General features: G+C 38.9%; 1 long non-coding RNA gene across 1 annotated transcript; it reads left to right on the top strand.

Annotated features, from left to right (window-relative positions):
• The first annotated feature begins 4,608 nt into the window (after positions 1–4,608).
• On the top strand, positions 4,609–6,237 carry LOC135718273 (uncharacterized). Its single transcript, XR_012337796.1, has 3 exons — positions 4,609–5,948; positions 6,026–6,080; positions 6,156–6,237. It is a non-coding gene; the product is annotated as an uncharacterized lncRNA (long non-coding RNA).
• The last annotated feature ends 92 nt before the right edge of the window (positions 6,238–6,329 follow it).

Below are 6,329 nucleotides of genomic sequence, written 5' to 3'. Positions count from 1 at the left end.
GATGTTGAGGCAAAAAAAAAAAAAAAAAATGTTTTACAGTTGTGCTGTGTAGCACATGAATGAATAAAAATGTGCTAATGCATACACTGATTGCGTCTTTTTTGGTCATGTGAAAAGTTTTTTGTGGGGGAGAACCACAAGCAACTTACCACAACTTCATTGTATGGCTCATCAGCTTAATACTTCTGCAGTTTCCACAACTCCACAATCTCACTTGTTCTTAAAAATCGGCACCAAATCACTTCTACTTCATTCCTCAGGCATCCTCAGTACTTGCTCAACAATACTTGCCTCTACTACTCTTCTCTCCCTGTCTATCCCTCTGTCTGGCCAACCAATACAAATCCTTCTCACCTTTCTTACTATCTAACCTTGCATACATGTCCTCATAGGCTTTCTGTTTGGCCTTTGCCACCTCTATCTTAACCTCACGCTGCATCTCCCTATATTCCTGTCTACTTTTCTCCGTCCTCTCACTGTCCCACTTCTTCCTAGCTAACCTCTTCCTCTGGATACTCTCCTGAACTTCCTCATTCCACCACCAAGTCTCCCTGTCTTCTTTCCTCCTTCCAGATGACACACCTAGCACCTTCCTACCTGTCTCCCTCATCATTTTGGCCTCTTCTCAAAGTATGTGTTCACCACAACCATTCCCATACTTTTAGCAAAGTTTACCAATCTCTGTCCTTCTGGGTTCCTCTCCTGAAGACCAAACCTGCCCATCACTTCCTCATCCCCACTATTGCCTTCACCAATATGTCCATTAAAGTCTGCCCCATCACCACTCTCTTTACCTCTTGGAACACTCTGCATCACTTCCTCAAGTTCGCTTCAGATTCTGTCTTTCTTCTCTTGCTCACAACCTACTTGTGCTCCAATGCTTCTAACCTTCCTCTCTTTCCACCTGGTCTCCTGGACACACAGGATGTCAACTTTCCTCCTCTGCATCATGTCTACCAGCTAGATTATGTGATATTAGCCATTAATATGTTTAAAACAACTGAAAAAAGACCAAATGTAAGAGCATGGAAGAACCTCTGCACTGTCCCAAAATGGTTGGATCCCAGAGGGTTGGGTTAAGTGTTCATTTGTAGCCAATGTTCCCTCTAAGCTGCGCGCGCGCAGCCGCGCAGGCCAGTCAAAGTGGCCACGCAATAGATTTGTCAGACCGCGCACATTTTTCAGACCGCACATAAACATTGATGCATTTGCTGTTGTAAAAGAATTAAGAGAGAGAGAAGGCGAGTGTTCTAGAAGGAGAAGAAACTTTCAACCAATCGCTGATCTTGCTACGGTGACAGACACTTTTATGATCCAATGGTAGCAGCGCATTCAGTTCACACAGGTGCCGTGCCGCTGCCAGCACAGAGTGAGAGCGAGTCAGATGAGCAGCTGCACGGGGCGACCTCAAGAAACTAAAATATTTATTAAGAGGAAAAAGTGATTCAAAACAGTGATTTAAAACAAATTATTGGATTCCTGAAGTGATGCGATAACTTGGAAAAGCTGTCGCTAGAGTGAGGAGAGAGCAAAATAGAGAATTAGAACGGAGGCAGATGCATAATCACAGAGCATCAAAACACTGCGAATGAACTTCTTCTTTTAAATAAGAAGTAAAAATGTATGTATTGGTGAGTTATATTCTAAATATTTACTTGACATTATGGCATAAGTGTTGCAAATTTGGCAGCAAACTATGAGTTTTATTAGTTTGTTTACATTGGCCTTGGTATATAACGAACGAGCTGAAGCTATTTACATTTGAAAGTTAACAGTCAAGTAACGTAAATGTGATTAAAAAATAACATTTTAAGTGTCAAAATGTTCAATAAGTGTTGAAACCCTGAGTTAGGTTGTTATTTGAAATGTTTACACGATGCTTATTGATAAATCTGTTGAATTGAAGATTAATTACTGTTCTGCCTTGTGTTTTTACAAGGCTGGGTTTTTTGTGAGAATTTCCAACATCTGTGAAGTTCTCCTGCTGCATCTTGGACACGCGAGACAATTAAGTATATACTGAAGGTGTATACAAAAGGCGAGCCAACCAGAACTGTGCTTTGAACTAATCAGAACTGGTAGGAGGATATTTTTCCTTTTTGTTTCAGACAACTACTAGGATGTGAATTCGCTGAAACTTCATTTTCCGTATTTTCTTGGATTTTCTTCAAAGGACACTGACTTTGAACTGAACTATTTGAACTATTTAAAGGAACAAACGGTCCTTTGAACCGAATCAATTGATTCATGAATTCAACCCAACTGAGTCATTTAAGTGAATCATGAATTTGGATTACAAACAAAATGAAACAGTGTTACACTTTTACAAGTATTTTATTTATTTATTTATTTATTTGCACTGTAGTATATGAGAACTGATTTTCAGCTTGAGTTGAATGGTTCAATCTGCTAAACCCAGGTACCTGGTAAATTCAAAGAGAGTGTTAATTACATGTATTGGGATTTATACACAGGCCCACATTGAACATTATGCGTGTGTATACACTAAACCCCATTACACGCTACACTGTCATCTCTTTGAATCTCCTATGGTTAACGCAGGCTCGTGGTCATTTTCGGCAGGTCGTGTGGTTTCGAATTGCTCACAGTACTGAAATGTGCGCTCAGAAAAAAAAGAATTTGCTCAGTGCTGAAAAAAATTAGAGGGAACATTGTTTGTAGCATAGATTGCTGATTGTGTAAAAATTATTAATTTAAATTAAATATTTTTATTAATGATAGAGCCTAAGTCAAAAACCATTAGGTTGTGCCCGGCTCTCACTTATAGTTCCTAATCACATCGGCCTAGAAAATTGCAACTTCAAAATTTCAAAATCTTAGTACACGATGTAACTACAGAAGAGTCAAGTTGTAAATAGGAAAAATTTTGAAACTCTTTGGGTATTTTTGAAAATTAGATCTGATTGAAAATTATTAAAATTAGTAAAATTATTTTGACTGTTTCCTGACATCTAGTATCTTCAGGACATTACAAATCCACACACCCGGAGGGAATCTATACACTAACCCTGCCGTCTATGACGCTTCAGGATGTGCCAGTTTATCAGTTTCTACCAGTTTCTAAAGCATCAGAAATGTTTTGGAACTAGTCATTTGTATCTGCATCTACATCGCAATATTTACTCCTTACATTATGTTGGGATTTACATTATGTAGGATGATTTTGTGTAAAAAAAAAAAATTACTTTAGCTGGGTTTTTACAGGCAGAGTAACATGTACAGTTTTTTATGTGGGCTTACACTAAATTCTGTGTTGCACTTCATATAAATGTGCATCACACGCACAATCATCTTAAAAGTTGTACAAAAAAAGTAACGTGCTGGCAAAGAATGTCACTTGCTTTTTTTAAGTTCTTTGGATGTTGTTGTGGGATCTTTTGTGACCTCTTGGAAAGTCGTTGCTGCGTTCTTGGGGTAATTTTGATCTGCAGGCCAATCTTGGGAAGGTTTCATGTTTTCCCATTTGTGGATAATGGCTCTCACTGTGTTTCGCTAAAGTCCAAAAACTTTATAAATGGCTTTATAACCTTTTATAGACCTAATTACTGTCTTTCTCATTTGTTCCTAAATTGAGTAGCTGTTGAGGATCTTTTGGTTAACTCCCCTTTTTCTGGCAGGTACTTATTAAGTGATTTCTGGATTGCGAACAGGTGTGGCAGTAATCAGCCCTATTTATTATATAAAAAACAATTTATCATAATTTTAATATGCCGCAGCACCCAAAATGTATCTGGCCGTGCCGCTTTCTCTTTGGAACTCCCCTGGAGTTCTTAGTCGAGCCTGATATTTATCAGCCAATTAGAAAATAAAACTTTTGTATCTGGGTAAAATTTAACGCAACGCCCAATGAAAAAAAGCATATCCTGGAATTGTTCACCATCATCCTCGTTCACACACAGGGGAAACCACTGGAGCTCCGAGCATCACTTTGAGCACAGAGTAAGTTATGATCTCCTGTTTTAATGTTACAACAAATTCACAACTTATTTGACACATAGCAAAGTTCTGCAATACTGTATGTGCACTGTTCCCTGTCTGGTATTCTTGTGTTCCCTCATGGTCCAATTCCGACTCTCACAATTGATACTTAACTGTTGTATTTGCACTTGGAATACCCAGTGGTTCTCTCCCTTTGAATGTATAACAATGGAAGATGGTAAACAATAACCTAGAGAACATATGATCATCATGTTGTTTCACATATTTTTCTTGAAGAAAAACAACCATATCTAAATGCTCGGGTGAATGTGGCACCTCACTTGTCCGTGACACTTCATAAAGCCTTTAAAAGTTTTGGTTTGTTTATTCCTAATGCCATTCCAGCATCTATGGCTATTTTCATGGTAAGAAATGGTTAATCCATACACAAGTTGATCCACACACACGTTGGGGGAGGTGGAGTTTGACATCCCTAATTAACCTAACCTGGATGTTTTTGGCCTGTGAGAGGAAACAAGAGGATCCAGAGTAAGCCCACACTGATAGAAAGAAAGGCCCTCTGACAAACCAGGGGCTCAAACCGGGGACCTTCTTGCTGTGAGGCAACAGTGCCATCCTATGAGCCACTGTGCCATTACCCTTTAACACTAGAAGCGCCAGAATTCCAAGACTACTAGAACAGCCGTTAGCGGTCATTCTGACCGCTAGATTATAAACTCTATTATCTCTAATGATAAATTCCCCAAATGAGAGATTAATGTATTAATTGTGTGAGGATATATTTTAAAAAACCAAATAACCCCAACATCTACATTTTTTATTTAGTTAAAAAGATAATTATACATTTATAAATATTCACACCATCTCATAAAGTAAAATGTAATAATTGCATACGCTATATTCAGTATTTCTCTGTATTTATTTAACATAACTCGGAACAACAAAATAACAAATTAAAGGATCTATTTGACTATGAAAAAATGTGTTTTAACATTTATCATACACTTATAACACAGAACATAAACGGAAAAGCTGAAAACAAGCTGCTATAAAGTAAACAAAAAGAGCCACGAACGAAGTTTAGAACCATAAAACAATTAGGCTACAAATTTTATATTAAATAAACAGATCAATACCGTGCTCGGCTATTTAAGCTTCACGGTCAACACAAGTTACTTTTCTTCTCCGCGCACAATTTCCGCACAAGGGTTTGTGGCATCGTCAAACAAACACAGAAAGGCCGTGAGCGCATCTTCGATGTTGCGCTTCGTGTGCGCGTTGGGGCCAGCAGCTTCAGTCAGGACAAGGCTCTGCCTTCTCCCTGGACATTCAGTTGACTGAAAGACGGTCCTAATAATAATAATAATAATAATAATAATAGTAATATTCTAATAATAATAATATGACCAGCAGAACTAGTGAATATAACTTGCACAGAGCAGCACTCGATAGGACAGCGGTGCATAGCGGAGAGCAGGGCAGCCGCAAGCTTGTCAGATGTGAATGAAACATCTGGATCCCTAATCTCCGATGAAGGTAGCAGCATCTTTTTACTTGGTCAGGACTCTGACTCATTTTTTGATGAGGATGAACTGTTGTCTTGCACCCAGGAAAGGTCGCTGTCACAGCAGTCATATTTCTCTTCATTTTATTATTTGTATCACATTTCTAAAACGCTCCCTATAAACTCTTTATAAACCTATTTTTTAAAAGGCAATAATAATTTGTTTTCCAATAATTTGGATTTGTAAGTGTGGCAGATTAGTTAGATCCTCCCTGTAGTGACGTCATGTTATTGGTAGCCTATCGTCCCGCAGGGAGGTGTGTATAAATGGCTGTTTGGTGCGGGCCGGATGTGCGTCATCTGTTCTGTGCCTGCGCTCTTCCTGTTTACCGGCATTCAACAGAGGTCTGTGGTTAAAACACAGCCGTGTGGACATTCTAACACCGCTTGTGTCATTTGGTAGGGCTTTGTGTACACTGAAGAGGTAAGCATCTTTAGCATTCGTCTTTGTCTGATACCGGATTATGGTATAGTAACACTAGTGCTTTGTGTCATTTGTAGTCTATTGTAAACAACCGTTACGTGCTGTCTGGCTCGTTACACTGCCTAGTCCCAGGTACGTAAGATTTAGTATTGCCAGAGGTTTTAGGTGATGTGGTGTGGGGGTCAGTTATGTTTATCTTTACTGCAGCATTCCCGTGTGTTTACCGTTTGAGTTGGGACATCCAATATATGCTGTTTGGCATCTACTTCATTTCTATCCCGTGGATACTGAAGTCAGCTCTGCTTTTTGGTGTGGCAAGCGGCTGCATTATTTGGTACGTGCGTTTATATTTCCGATTGCTGTTTATAAACTATAACTAGT

Source organism: Paramisgurnus dabryanus, chromosome 10, assembly GCF_030506205.2.
Source record: "Paramisgurnus dabryanus chromosome 10, PD_genome_1.1, whole genome shotgun sequence".
Lineage (NCBI taxonomy): Eukaryota > Metazoa > Chordata > Actinopteri > Cypriniformes > Cobitidae > Paramisgurnus > Paramisgurnus dabryanus.
This window is presented reverse-complemented; position numbering and strand designations above follow the sequence as displayed.